This window comes from Lissotriton helveticus, chromosome 1_1, assembly GCF_964261635.1.
Source record: "Lissotriton helveticus chromosome 1_1, aLisHel1.1, whole genome shotgun sequence".
NCBI lineage: Eukaryota > Metazoa > Chordata > Amphibia > Caudata > Salamandridae > Lissotriton > Lissotriton helveticus.
Genome location: NC_136057.1, coordinates 1264382899 through 1264398896, shown reverse-complemented (window position 1 = coordinate 1264398896; position 15998 = coordinate 1264382899). Strand labels below are relative to the sequence as shown.

At 44.1% G+C, this 15998-nt stretch overlaps 1 protein-coding gene across 1 annotated transcript in view; it reads right to left on the bottom strand.

Moving 5' to 3' along the window:
- COG5 (component of oligomeric golgi complex 5) overlaps positions 1-15998 on the bottom strand; it is a 1467851-nt gene that overhangs the window by 1035818 nt on the left and 416035 nt on the right. The gene's annotated exons all lie outside the window — the stretch shown is intronic.

The window sequence follows — 15998 nt, the reverse complement described above, 5'->3', positions numbered from 1 at the left end:
TAGGATCATGTACGGGCCAGAGGCATTCTCCTTGGTTAGTTCCTTGATTACGATCATCTTTTTTTCCTCCTTAAAGATGGCTTTGAAAAAGGCTCTTTGAGTCTAGATCTGCTATTATTCTGTTTGGGACGGTCGACAGGATTGTAGGCTAAGTGGTCTCGTTATGGGATATCATTGCAGGAGTGGTTTTCAATGGCAAACACTGTGGAGAAGTGACTTATCTAGGCATCGTCTGAGAGGGTTGCCTCAATGGAATTCCTTCTGACGTCCACTCGAATTGTCCACCAGAAAGTTCACATGTTGTTTTCCAGTATGTCTTTCTCCAGGGACTGCGTGGCAGAGAGAAGAATGGCCATGGCATGCTAGTTAAAATTCTGGGCATTCCTTCTTACCAGAAGATTAGAAAAACTCACTTTGAGTTTTCTTCTACCTATTATTTCAGAGCACTTTATTTGTTGGTGGATTTAAACACTATGTATTCATAGCATTTACTTGTCTGATGGCTCTCTAATCTCTGCATTTAACGTTTGCTGCTTGAACCGCCTTCAGTTGCATCTCTGTAGCCCTAGTACAGCGAGTTGCATCAAGCCCTCACATTCTACCAGAACACCCACCCTCTCATCTTTTGCACAACCGTGTAGACTCCCTGGTTTGGTGGTTATATTAGGCATCCATAAGGATAGTGTTGAAAAATTGTCTACAGTTAATTCCATCAATGTCATTTTCAGAATGGTAAAGTACATGTCATACTGATGCAATTACAGTTCATTAACAACATAATTTGTGAATGCTAGTGGTAGATTTTTCCACCATAGGGGAAGTGAGAGGTTGTTAATGGGATCAGGTTTTTGGTTATCATTCAGTCAGCTAAAACGTAAATTGTTGATTTTTTGACAATTTTACAATACACCAAAGACAAAAAAGGAAACATTAATCATAAAGAGCACCAGTTAAAACTCCAACGTTATTCAATGAAGCAGTGTTATCAGTGCAACCTTTTTCCCTCGCCCCTCTTGCTGGTGGCTCCTGAAGCAGCTACAAGCAATCTCTTACCTACTGCTCATATTTTGACCAGCTACTGCCAACTCACTCCTAGCTAATGGACTGTCCCCTGTTCCTCGTCTGTACCATAAAGACACTGTCATATTCAACTAATGATCGTCAGGAGAAAAGTATTAATTGCTTTGAACCCAGAGGTGCCCACACCTTCACACACTGTGTACCACATTTCACATTCTCACTTCTCTCACACACACAATCACACTTATTTTAACACCAACTGCCAAGCGCTTAAATTTTAAACCTTAAAATACACCTACGCATCTATGAATCTCAATATCTTTTACACAACTCCCGTTGCAAAATTCAGCCTTATGCAAATACATACATTGTTTTCAAACATCCGACATTCACCTTTAACACAATATATGTCACAGTCACTCAGGTGTACCTCCCTCTTCTCTCTCCTACCTCCTCCTAAAGTAATGGAGCCTTATTTTTTACCAGAGGCATGTAGGACAGAAACAGATGTCGGCTTATTCATATACCAAAAAAGTGAAATAAATCCAAAATATACAATAAAGCGCTAGAAAAGTTTATAAAAATGCAACCAAGTGCAAGTCGTGTAAAGGTTTTCGCCCAAAAGACCTGCAGGCACGTAAAGCTGGCATTTTTGTTAGACTGTGGATGCTTACAAGTACTGAACTTTGTTGCTGGTCTAAGAGTTTGCCATTTGAATTCCAAATATTTCTTTGCAGTTTCGAAGCGTATACATAATTGCCTGTCCATCATGCAGTGCTGTCCAAATCCACAGTTCGGGACACCTTTAGCTTTCTGGCATTAGAACATGGACTAAGACGGGGATGTCTGTTTTTGAATTACAAGATTTTGTAAGGATGTTACACAATTTTACGTTTCTAGATGTATGTCCATGATTTCACATGTAATAGCAAAGTCTAAGGATCAGGAGATGAATATTGGACTGTGGAAAAAAATTCAATATTTCCTCTCTCGAGACGAGAAAGACACTAAAACTGTAGTAAAGCAAAAACAAGTGGACAATGTACTACTCGTTTGCATGCTATTAGACCCTATTGAAACTTTTATGGTCAAAAGATTTTAAAAAGGGCACTGGTCATTTTTTTATGCAAACCAGTATATCAAACAGAAAAAAGCAATGATATTCTAGTTTTGCACAAATGGTGCAAGAGGAACAGCAATTAGCGAGCTGTTCAAGTTCTAAAGCCATCAGGTACCCTCGAGAATAGCTCAGGTTTACAACATGCTATCCACGCTATATCATCATGGGGTAGCTCAATATAAAAAGGCATTCGTAGGGTGCAAGGAGGTAACCTCAAACATTTTAGAGAAAGCCCTCAGTTTTTGATAGTTTCCTGTAAAAAGATGGATGCAGATCTCAACTCTATACAAAATTAAAGCAATGGTTGGGGGCTATGCCCCCGTCATTGAAAGAACATACTTTCAATGCACACTGAGTTTACGGGCAATTTAGAGTCATCCCCCGTTTGAATTACTGAGTAATCACGTTCTAAGACATTTTCTAATAGGATCCCAGCCAAGGTACGTTGTGTGACCTAGTGGAGATTTCAGCAACAGACAAGGTCTCTCCTTTAGCAGAAAGTGGGAAAACATCAATGGGCAAGTTAAAGTTCATAGTGCAAAACTACATAACTAATCGAGTCAGGCAAAATAAACATAGACTTGATCTTATGGTCTTCCCTGTCACCAAATTGTGAATCCTCTCGTTTTAAAGAAAGGTTGCCTACTGACAGGCTTCAGATTTGCAAGGACTACACCGAGAAAACAATCTTCATCTCAATATGACTGCCTTGGTACTGTACACACTCCAGGCAAAGCAGCCCATGGGGTAGATATTGTAACGTCATCTGCCACCGGAGAATCTAATCCTTACAAAGGAGTCAATATTTCACTCATCCTTGCTTTTTAATAAAAAAAATTAAAACCAATAGTATGAAACAACCTCTAGCATGCATGCCTGAGTCACAAATCCTTGATAAATGGAGAGATCAAATCTGCGTTACAAGGAGTTTACACCTAGCCATGATTCTTCTGATAGCCACACACTATCATGGTCGGACAGTGCTGCTAGACACTTCTCTGGTTGGCGTCCTCAACAACGCCTCCGCTGACAGAGAATTGCAGTGGCGGTTTCACTTGGGACAGGAGCCACACAGGGGATCATTGCAGCAGGAGTCAATCATAATAGGGCGCTCATTGTCGGCAGTTGCACACCTCCAGCCTGGGATCAGCTTTTGCTGTGGTAGAGGTTTTTCCTCTGAATTTGCTTGGGAACCTGCAACAGAAACAGCAGCACCAGGCCTTCGGTGCTGCAGGAGTTCAAGATATAACAGGATGTCTTATTGATTTGATTTCGTTAAGTTACCCATTACAGCGGCTGCGATGGAAGATTACTCACAACACAGGTGGTCTTCTGTTTCGCTCCTAAGGGCAGTCAGCAACATCTGGGTGGTCCTTGTGCCGGTGGTTCAGTTGGCTTCTCCTGGATAGTCTCTCCTTATCCAGGGGATCCAGGTACTCTCCATGGGCAGGCAAGCAGGCTTCTAGCTGTTAGGCACATCTTCAGCTTTTCCCGCAAGTTGTGCAGATTCAGGTGATGTTCTCTCATCCACTGGGAGACCGGATGTCATGCGGACACCAACACTGGTCATACAGTAGCTCTTAAAATACTCTACAGAGCACACCTGCCTTGGTCATGATGCATTTGGAAGTGGAACTAAGTGGGGTGCTTTGAACCCAACTTTTATACATATTTCCCAGATAGAAAATGTTGAACGACTCAGGTTTCAGAACTAGTTTGAGTCGGTTCCCTTTCAAATGTTATTTTTCTGGCTGCTCCTCAGACACAACTTTTGTGTAAGATGATAGTTCTAACAGCAGATAGCAAGAGTATTTAAATCAAGGGCACAAAGCCTTGGAATATTTCTGCACCTGGATGTTATCATGGTTTCCTGAAGTAGTAATCAGGGACAGACTTAAGGGCAGGCCCTGCTTAGATTTTTTTTTAGTTTAAACAACAGAAACTGCAGTCCCACCACTCACCCCTACAACCTACCAAATGCCAGTGCTCAGGAACTAAATCAGCAGCCATTTGCTAAGAAGGCCTTCATGGAAATTCCAAAGAGTGCCCTGTCTCCAGCCTCCCTTACTTCAAAGTCTAGGTTACCACCTTCTAGCATAGGAATGCAGACAATCTACTACAACTGTCTAAGGAAGCTGTCCGTCTCCTCAATCTTGTGCAGTGCTAACACGGAGCATCCAAAATGGATCCCACTGGTCCCAGTACTCAGAAATATATCACACACACAGCCCTATCATCATCCTTGTGTTACATGCTTACTGCACATTCATATACTCAACACTCACACAACAGGTCACCGCAAGGGTCTGGGGTTCATATAACAGCAGAACTTTACAGGCGGTGTAAGTAGACCGTACTCTACGATACTGAGGAAAAGGTTTGGTCACCCTAAAGATTCACAAAGCATGGTACACTGCCACCACTGCTTTATGCAATGCACTCAAGGAAAGGATAGCAATCCAATTACCATTATAAGAACACAAGTATTGTGTCCCTCTAGGACACAGAATATATTCTGTACAATACATTACCAGGGACAGATCTAGGTATCTGTGTACAGGCCAGAATAATATGACACCTGGGACAATAGAAAAAGTTAAGATACCAGTTTAACAAGCAGTCAGGTACTCAGGGCAGGGCACCCACTGGTTTACTGTGCAGAGGACATTCTTTTCCCAACAGCCTCTTATTGAAATTCTCCCAGAGAGGATGCTTTACCCCATCTCAGATGCTTAACAGGTCCAACCTTCTTTCAGGGAACAAACAAGAAATATGTACAGTGTGTGCAGCCTCATCCACGAACATGATTTCCTCTTGAATCCCAAGAAAACGCACTTCTTTCCATGGAGAATCTTCAATATATTGGACTGAATTTAATAACAGGTCTGCAGAGTAGTTTTTCTGATTGGCATAGTGACGTTATTGATGAGGCGCCTTTATTTGCATGGGCTGACCGGAAACCTCCACTTCTTCTATCACTTTAGTAAATCATCAAAATTCTGCCAAACAGAATAAAGGTTTTAAAATAGAGAGTGAAGTTAGACAACGTGACAAAAGATTTTGCTGATGCCAATGCCTTTACCCCTATCCACCCACCGCCGGTCACATGTCAGTAAAGGAAGATACAAGTGGTTGAGGTTGGTGAGCAACTTGCATATCCAGAACTGTCCCAATGCTCTTCGCCTTGAAAGTCTAATTCCCTCACTGTGTTTCCTTTTAAAGCTAGAACTCTGCCAGGGCCATTATATCCTGGATTGGTGAGGAGCCACTGGCACTTCATTGCCTCCAGGAAGAGGTTAGTTACAGTATGGCAATCTCAACACCATGAAGCAGTGATCATCCATTAGACACTTGGAGTAGCCTGGTCCCAGTCATACACAGCATCTTCACATGGGTTGCTGCATATTCAAACATTTCTTAGATGGGGGTTCCTCCAAAAACACGTCTCTTAGTGCTTGAGGTACTACAATATACTTTAAGTTATGTCCTTTAAGGTCTCTTCACTAAATGTTTTCTTACTGGTGGCTCTTACGTCTCCTAAAGATATTTATTTATTTATATATATATTTATTTATTTATATAGCGCCTGAATCGACCCCTGGAGGGGTATCTCTGAGCTTCAGACAGGCAACAGGAAAAACTGATGAACAAGAACAAAATTAGAGACAGAAAAGGATGGTCTATATGTGCTTTCTGAATTGGAGATGTTCTGGGAATTGTCTCAACTGAATGGGAAGCTGATTCCAGTAAAGAGGGCCAAGGTGGGACAACCCCTTCCCACCTAGCCTGGCTTTCCTGAATCGGGGGACCACAAGAAGGGATTTAGGACCTGAGCAGAGGGACCTGAGGGCATATACAGCGTGAATTTCTCAGCAAGAAGGCAGGGCCGAGGTTGTATAAGGTTTTATGAACGGTGCAGCAAACTTTAAACTTAACCGGCTCGCATACTGGGAGCCAATGGAGCTTATGGAGAAGAGAGTGAGAAGCGGTCTTGGAGGGGGTGTTCAAGACCAGTCGCACTGCGGTGTTCTGGACCACGTGTAATCTACAAAGCGAGGACTCATTGGCTGAGACCAGGAGCCATTGCAGTAGTTCAGACGACTCAGTAGAAGTGCCTGCTTCAGGGTTTTTCGAGTTGAGTCAGGAAGCAGGGGAAAAACTTGGCGTAGGAGGTCCAGCATATGAAAGCAGGAGCCCGCTATCTGAGCACCATGCTCCTTTAAGGGGAGAGCCTGGTCCAGGCGAATGCTTAGGTTCTTAACAAGGGACTTAGGGGCGGGAGGAGCACTGAGGTCCACCGGCCACCATTCAGGAGTCCACAGTAAAGGGGCCTCTCCAAAGAGTAAGATCTCAGTCTTCCCGACATTGAATTGGAGGAAACTTCATCTCATCCAATTGGAAATAGCCTTCATACCAGAGGAGAAGGCCGACTGAACAGATAGAATGAATTTGCTAAAAGGAAATAGCAGCTGCGTATCGTCGGCATATAAAATAGGAGTAAAACCACAGGTCCTTAGGAAATTGGCCAAGGGAGCCACATAGATATTAAACAAGGTAAGGCTCAGACAGGAGCCCTGCAAGAATTGTGTAGCTTTCTTTGTTCCTCTCCTAATTTGAAGATTTTTCCTGACAGTGAGGCCCTTTGGTTAGGGCTAAATATTATTCCCAAAGTCTGAGATTGTGTTACTATAATTTGGACATTGAGTTTCTTCCCTTTTCCCTAGATGCTTGAACTTTTGAGTGGGTAAGCCTTCATTCTAACATAGGCTTATAGTGGTTAGCACTGACCTCATTAAAACTGCCGAATTCCAACACTGCAATTCACTCTTTACTGTTCTTTTATCACCAAGAAATGGGATTTGTCCATTATTAGTTCCCTAGGCATGTGGGCAAGGTCAATGATATCCCTTGCCGATACCAACAGAGGTATGGAGCTTCCACATGAGACGCAAGGAAAATCGAACTAAGGCATATCTACTTCCAGGTAGGAGGAACGGGGACTGCCCATTGGTAAGATTAGCAAGGGGGACATTGGAGCTATCGCACAGTCATCAATGCCACTAACAGATACAAATAGGAAGTGAAAGATAGATGAGTTTAGGCCAAAGGTCTTGTTTTCTGCAGACTGCAACTGTGCCTAGATTTATGAGCATGGATGCATATGAACAATAGTTACTTACCTGTAATCTGTGGTTCTCCAGTATTGGTGTCTTTCATAGATTCACATGCCTGAATCATTCCCCGTCGTCGGAGTGGGAGTCCCACGGTATATAAAAAAGCAATAAAATGCTATAAATACCATAGTAAATACCAATAAAAACAAACCAGGAAGTAAAGTAGCCAAGCTACAGAAGAAAAACTTCCACATTAGTGACTATCCCTGTCATTTTGTGTAGCCCAAACTGCAGCCAATCGGGCGACAGCACCCACCAGAAGGTTCCCTCCAGAGGCTCAGGCTGTCAGATTTTGTCGCACGGAGTGATAGTAAACCAAAGTATGCTAAGAGCCTCTGAAGGGGAGGTGGGCGGGTTGCATGTGAATCTATGAAAGACACCAATACTGGAGAACCACAGATTACAGGTAAGTAACTATTGTTCTTCTCCAGTATTAGGGGTGTCTTTCATAGATTCACATGCCTGAATCAGAGTAGATAGCAGTAAATATCCTTGCTAGGCAGACGCCATAGTAACCCAGCTTGTCAAACTGTGCACATTATATGAATTATATATATATATATATATATAAAATGTCTTAACATAGCCTGGAACATGATAAAATGCAACTAGTGAAGAATGTGCACTCTGAAAACGGAAGAGAAGCGTCTGACTGCAGGAAAAAAGGAGGTGGGAACAGAGGCTCACCTTAGCTGAAAAGAATACATAGAACTGCTGGACACATGGAAACCTTGGTCTTACTGGCTGCCACAAACAGTAGTGATTGGAGAAAACAAGGCTGCTAACCTAGGTTGTCGCTCTGCCGAGATGCTGGAGAAGAACTCCATCAAACAGAGCAGTTGAGGAAGACATTGGCCTGGTAGAGTGCGTACTAGGGGCAGCTAGCAAGGCTGTTCGAGTTGTGCATGGCAAAATATCTATCGGAGCAAAAGATCAATAATGCAACTGTTCGCCTAGACCCTGTTGGGTTGTAACCAATCGTACCTCAGAAATAAATTGATCAGATCAGCGAAAAACCGAACTATCCCTTGTAAACAGAACATTTGAAACCTCTTCTATTATCAAGTGTCTGGAAACAACCAGTTTGTTGATAGTGGTGGAGGTAAAGATGCAGTCGAATTTACAGGCTCGATCCGAAAGAAATTCCGGAGGCGAGTAAGTATGAACTCCCGAGTAACTCACACCACCATAGAGTTATAGAGAACTGTATGAAAAAGGCTAAAGAATCGAAAGATCTGAACCCAACTGACTCTAATAGAGGACTGTTAAAGCCAAGAAAAAGAAAATGACACCTTTCTAAGTCATCGTAGATCATCACTGAGGAAAAGTTGAAAGGATATCACATGAACTGCCCTATTACCACACTGAGATGTCTCGAAGGTAATGGACGAACTGATGGAGAAAAAACAATCTGAATGTTTCTTGAAGGATTGAGTCATATTTTTTGAGGAAGAAAGAGATGTGATCCCATCTTGTCGGCATCTGGAGCCGCTGCCAGTTAAGGTAATAGTAGAATTGCATGAGGCAATCCTGAACTTGATAGCTATTAAGAGTAAGAGGATGAATTCTAACTGAACAATATCAGATACCGCAAAAACATTTGCGTTGGAGATCTTGTCCCTGTTATGGCGAACACTCCCTTGCCAACGGCAGGGATGTTTAGATAGGCGAACCAAAGGTAAGCAGGGGCAGGCCAGAGACCTCAAAGATGGTAGTTCCGAGTGATAAACCTGGCCGCTCTGAAAGAAATAGATCCGGAGGTGGACACCTCCGAATTGAGTCGTACTCCGACTGGAAAAAAGGGAAACCCAGTAAATCATTCTTGGCGAAGCCATGAGGGGTGAAGAGGGACACTCAACATCACTCCAGTTTGTACTTTCGGAGAACTCTGGGACCCAAAGGTAGCGGTGGAAAATGGAATCAGATTGAGATCAGTTGGACAAGAAACGCATTTTCCTGTAAATTCTTGTGGTGATGCCAACTTGAAAAACACCAGAATGTGCTGTTCTTCTTGGTCGCGAAAAGACCAGATTTGGAAGCACCTTACTGACGAAAGTTGAATCCATAATCCGTAGAGGAAACACTCACTCGAGAGTGGAAATTGTCGTCCTGCTGAGAGTGCCTGCCAGACTGTGTCTTGTACCAGGAACGTGGAATCGCCAGGAAGTTGTGTGCGTTCTATCGCTCATGCACATAGATCACCGGCTTCTTGAGGCAACAAAGCTGATCAAGCCCTTTGTGTTTAGTGACATAGAGTATACCAGGTGTATTATCTATGCGCCAATACAGTTGTCTCCTCGAAAATATTGCGTAACAAAAGTGGAGGGTAAGGAAGATGTCTCTTTGCTTTGCAGGATGACGTGCCAAACCTCATATGAGGGCTCATTTCCCGAAGATCTTCAGCCCATAATAGTGCTCCCGAATTCCTGAGGGGTGTGTCTATGGTGCTTGTGCAATGTGATACCTGTTTGAGGGAAAAAACACACCTTGTGTATAAATGTCTGTCTTGGATTCACCCCAGAAAGAGAAACCTCTCGCATCGAGGAGGGATTGTAATGAGAGCTTCAAATGAATCAGAGACGTGAAACCAAAGTTTATGCAGTTGCTGTAGCATTGTTATCCTGTGCAGAAGGACACCCACTAATACTGGAGAAGTTTGGGTGTACTGGATTGCTTATTAAGAAGAGTGATCCTCTGTAAAGAAACCTGTCTCAGAAATGATGAATGCGTATGTATTGCAGATACAGAACAGCTGCCAGAATGTACATAAGAATCACGTGGAGTGGACCGAGAGTCCTGACAAGATAGGCCTGTGATATAACTTAGAGTATAGAGTAACCACGTCCCGTGCTGAGGAAGCATTGTTACCTAAATCTTGACACTCTGGAGGACGAGTGCACTTGTTAGGTCTCTGGCAGTAACATTTGAAAAACTTTCTTGAGGTACAACCTTCGAAAAATGTTTGCGCAGAGATGACCAAAAATCCAGCGCTACATGTCTGACCAGACAAAAGCGCTACATGTCTGACCAGACAAAAGTAAAAACCGCCAAAACATGGCGTTCAATTGATCTTCATATAAGATCAAACTATGTTTCACAAGTACTCATTTCGTGATATTCCTGCGACTACTTCGATATCACAACATGGTTGAAGAGGATCTGAGAGGAAAAAACCTAACTCCTTATTAGATTCAGAACCACTCCGACGGTCCCTGATGTATCCATAAGTCAATTTGTAAATGACTCGCGCAGATGAATCGAATGCGGTCACTATGAAGGCGTAGCATACAGGAGATTGTCCAAATTCTAGAGGATGCTCTTTTGACATTGCAATTAGAATTTTCCATATATAAATCGTAGTGGTGACCAAATGAAATCTTAGAGATATGCCATCCTTATCACACCTGGAATGGAGTCATGATGGGCTTTAAAGTAAGTCGTAGTGTCCTGGAAAAATGACCTCCTGTATACGATTTAGAGTCGAATCATACAGTTGCATATCAGGTACTGGGTGGAACTTCTAGGATTAAAATGCGTAAACTGTCCTCGGGCACCCCGAAAGATTTGATCCCCGTACTGCGGAGAATCGAAGGCGCGGTATAGTTTGGTCAATATGATGGCCCAGAAGTAACAACTATAAAAAGGTATGGCCATTATCTCAGTATGGACTTGTGGGCGAGGAACTAAGGGTTCCTCCAACCTTAACTCCGCCACCCGATACTGCAAAACTTGGAGATGTAATGTTTACTGCCCAGTGTCTTGTTGATAATTATCTTTTGTCCATCCTTTTTGTTAAAAATTGTAGAAGCTCCCGTGTAGGGGTATTCAAGGATACGCACATTCTGTGCCTCCATGTTAAAATTGAACCTGTCCAGAGAGCTAAAAGATTGCCCGAGAGTCACTAGCGCCGTTCTTAACATGAGGAGGGTAAATCCGTCAACATCCACCAGAGGATAGAAGAATAAAGAATCATACAAGATCCCGTAACTTGCTAAAAGGAGGCTACGACTAATAAGTCGGGTAAAGTAACACTCTAATAAGCCCAAGTGGACCAAGCGTCGACTAACCTGACCATGGACTGGGTGGAGCATTAGAGAGGATAACAAGAAAACGTGACCCTCAGTGTCCGCAAAGGAAACTGTTGCAGACTGAAACCACTGTGGAGGTGACAGCTGACGCTGTCAGTCTACAAGTCCTCCGTAGACGTACTGTTTGCTGGTAACGAAAACTGATCCATAACTTGGTCAACATTCCACATAAAACTCACCATCACTGAGGATGATTGGTGAATCGAGTTTGAAAGTCGTCGACGAGCCTGCTAGTGATTAAGAGAACTGTCGTCAATGGGCCAGCTGTGTACGGACCTAAAGCCTGCGTGGCAACTGCCGATGTGCCCACTGTTAATGGCCCCCAACTGCACTGCTTATTGGCTCACTGTTGATAGCCTAGAGATGCCAGGTTCAATGCCAATGGCCGATGGATCACATGTGAGAAGGGCCACTGTTAGTGGTCCACTGCTATTGAGCCAACCGTCACTGTCTGAACTGCTTGGGGAGCAGAGCAGCGACTCATGAATGCATGTAAATATTTCCAAAGTGAAGCAACACTTCGGAGATTGCCAGCAAGATGGTCTGTGTAAAAGGCTATGCATGTTCTGGGTTCCTAGACCCTATTGTTGTGATCACAAAGCGATCATGTGCTCATCAATATTCATTCCAACAAATACGCACTTGTACTCATCTGCATTTATAAACACCAGTTGTCCCAGTGTATGTGTAAGCCCACGATCTCCGGACTGAAAGTGCACTGCAGTTATTGCTAAAGAACAATTTGATTTGCAAAAGTGTTAATAAATCTACATCTTTCGATATATGTCCAACTCATCTGAATGGGTTTAAACAGTGGCAGTTTATGATGGGAGTATTACTGTCTTGACTATGTCAGATGAACAGGCTCTCAAACGCCGACGAGACTCTTACCGTCGATGACTGCTCTTCAGCGTCGACGAGGGACACACTGCTCCCTCGACGAGGCACCTCATCTCCCCGTCGACGAGGCACCCCTCCGTCGACGAGGCCCCTCACCGTCGACGGGGCTTCCCACCGTCGACGATTGCTCTACAGCGTCAACGAGGCATCTCGCCGTCGACGAGGTCCTTCGCCGTCGACGGGGCTTCCCACCGTCGACGATTGCTCTACGGCGTCGACGAGGCATCTCGCCGTCGACGAGGTCCTTCGCCGTCGACGGGGCTTCCCACCGTCGACGAGTGCACTTTAGCGTCGACGAGGCATCTCGCCGTCGACGATAGCTGTTCAGCGTTAATGAGGGACACCCCTCACCGTCGACGAGGCTCGCCGTCGACGCGGCTCGCCGTCGACGGAGCTCCCTCGTCGTCGACGAGGCTCGTCGTCGACGCAGCCCCCTTGTCGTGGACGAAAGGTTCCCGTCGACGATGCCATTCACAGTCGACGTTGCTCGTCGTCGACGCGGCAAAACTCGTCGTCGAGGCGAGCATTGACGAGGCAAAATTGCAATCTGTAAAAAGGCTGTTGTTCAGCGAGGCTCCTTGTCGGCTGCGCAGCCTCCTGCGACTTACAACCAGTGCATCTGAGGGCTCTGTCAACGCAGCCTCCCGCGACTTACAACCAGTGCATCTGAGGGCTCTGTCAACAGGATACTGTAGTCCTGTGACACCGTAGATCACCAGTGACGGCAGAGATTGCCGCCTTAGAATACCAAGAGCTTCTAGTCAGCAAGCTGGCATCTCCTCAGAAGAAAAAATGCACAAAACGAGTCTAAACGCCTGAGAGTAAATCTCGTGGGCGTAGATGTGGGAGGCAGACTCGTAGCAGGTCAAAGACCCTTACCTTTGAAGCAAACTCAGCCATAAAATATCGAAAACACCTCCCACATCAGAAGGGGGGGAGCCATAATCACAAGAACATCCCCTTCTATCCAACCATGTCAGCAACAGGCAGACAAATGATCCATGGAAACGGTCTCAGCATTCCACCAGTGACACAGGGTCAACAAATAGACTTCGTGTGAGAAATATTACAAAATTTAATAGATAGATATAATATATATGAAGAAACTGAGCAGAGCTCAGGGAGACTCCCTGCACACGACGTGCGGTAAAAAATCTGACAGCCTGAGCCTCTGGAGGGAACCTTCTGGTGGGTGCTGTCGCCCGATTGGCTGCAGTTTGGGCTACACAAAATGACAGGGATAGTCACTAATGTGGAAGTTTTTCTTCTGTAGCTTGGCTACTTTACTTCCTGGTTTGTTTTTATTGGTATTTACTATGGTATTTATAGCATTTTATTGCTTTTTTATATACCGTGGGACTCCCACTCCGACGACGGGGAATGATTCAGGCATGTGAATCTATGAAAGACACCCCTAATACTGGAGAACTTGTATGATACTGCAACTCCTAATGTGCCAAGTGAAATCGTTTGTGCTTAATCTTGTTTTTTGTTGATCACGCACTGAAGTAGGAGCACAGGAGTGGGGAAAAGGACAAGGGAGTTAACCCAGGAGGTTATTTTCAGATCACCTACTGATATTCTTTGTTCCTCCTGTAACCATCTCCCTTGTCCTAACATTTCCCCTACCTGCCCCCAAACCCTTTCCCCTCTTCAAGGGCCGTTATCTCCCACCACATACGATTTGCTTAGTACCAAGGGACGTTACAGGGAAAAAAATGTCCCATTACGGCAACTGATCAGAGAAACAAGTGGAGCATTTCAGGAGGTTTGAGTTAAACTGTGAAATGAGGCTATAGGAGCGGAGTGCATATCTATTTAAAGGTAGAAACTCAATCAAAGAATCACTTGCTCTGTATTTTGTACTTCCAAGTGAGACTGCAATGTATGCAAATCAAGCCCCAATTCCGTAGTATTTCATGGCAATAATAAAAAGAGCTCAAATATTTATAAAGGTCACTTAATATTGCAGTTGATTGCATTTACCTACTTAATAACAAGGACAGGTAGGGGCTATGGGGTTCTGGGTAGGTCACACGTCTGGTTTCAGTACATTCTAAATCGTCATTCCGTGACACTAAAGCAGGTGAAAATGGTATTTTCAAAATAGACACAATCAGTACTTTAAATGGGCCGGTACTTCCCGGTAATGAGTACTGGCACTTCTTAGATTTAGCACCCTGAGTACCGGCACTTCTCTACTGCTGAGGAGAGTACTGGTACTCATGAACAGATAGGCTCATTGTCTGTGAGTGCTCGAGAGCAGGAGTGGAACGTGTCTCTGGCAGCCAAGACGCCACTTTTGTAGCCTCAATCTGAGCCCCAGCTGAGTAATTCAGCAGGGCTCATTTGAATAATGTCCGGTGCTCACCATCAAGCTATGTTTGACAGAGCAGGGTCAGTTCAGGCCTTGTGCTGTCAATCACATTCACACTATCCTGTGCATTTGTGCAAACATAGGAATCAAGGCAGTCCCCTGGCAGTGGCAATCAGGCTACGGCCATTCAGGCCCTGGTGGCAATTAAAAAAGCCATGGTAGGTGAAGAGTATAACATCACTTTTATCATACCTGAGACTTTTGTGTTTCTGCTTATGTTTGCCTGAATTTGTATGCCTGTTTTTTTGTAAGAAAAAAGGGAGAGAAAGAGAGAGAGAGAATCAAAACACTCTCAGGGGGTATTTTAAAGAAAATGGGCAGCACTTTGTGTGTACATGTCTGCTCGGCAACAAAGATTCATAAATAACGTGGGAGGGTTGGTGAGTGAGTGGATGGATGAGTGAGCAAGGGTGGATGGATGAATGGATGAGTGAATGGATGGATGGGTGAAAGAAGGAGGATGATTGAAAATCGCTCTGATACCTCCAGGTCTAGCCAGCGATATATACAACTTTGCAAATAAATAAATAAAATTGGAAAAAGGGCGGATGATGGGTGGATAAGTGAAAGATTGGATGGATGAATGAAAGGATGGATGAAAGGTTGGATGATGGATGAGTTGAAGGAGGTATTGAGTGAAAGGGTGGATGGAATGAAAGGGTGGATGGTATAAAGGAGTGAAAGGGTTGATGGAGAGATGAGAGAAAGGATTGATGGATGATTGAAAGGGTGGATAAAGAGATGGATGAGTGAAAGGATGAATGGATAGGTTTGGAGATGATGGATGGATAGGTTTGGATATGAAGGGTGGACAGGCGGAATGGTGAAAAACTGAATGATGGATGAAAGACTGAATAGGCGACAGAATGTAAAGGTTAAATTGTCGACATCGGCAGGCAAATGGTAGGATGAAAGGATAAATCGATGGACGAGACAAGAGATATCTTCTGGGGAGTGTCATGATGATTTGTTTTATTTGCTTCGTGTCATAAGATCTTTGGTTCGGAGTGGGGGTATTTTCAGTTTCTTCCTACTCACATGCTCAAAAATATATAGTATTGTGCCAGACAACAACAATTAACAGTATGGCTTTAACCCGTTAGCCGCAGCCGTTTTTTTCGCGGCCGTTTTAAAGAGGGGGCGGGGCTGCGTCGGCCGTTGAATGTTCGCAGCACTAGTGCTCCGAACGTTCAACGGCCGATGGCAGCACTGAAAGGGTTAAGAAGGTGCAACTATTGCTAAAAAGGAAATGTTAACATATCGCATTTCTCTTTCATTTTGTGTAATGAGTTAACCTGCTTTGTTTATATAAACACATT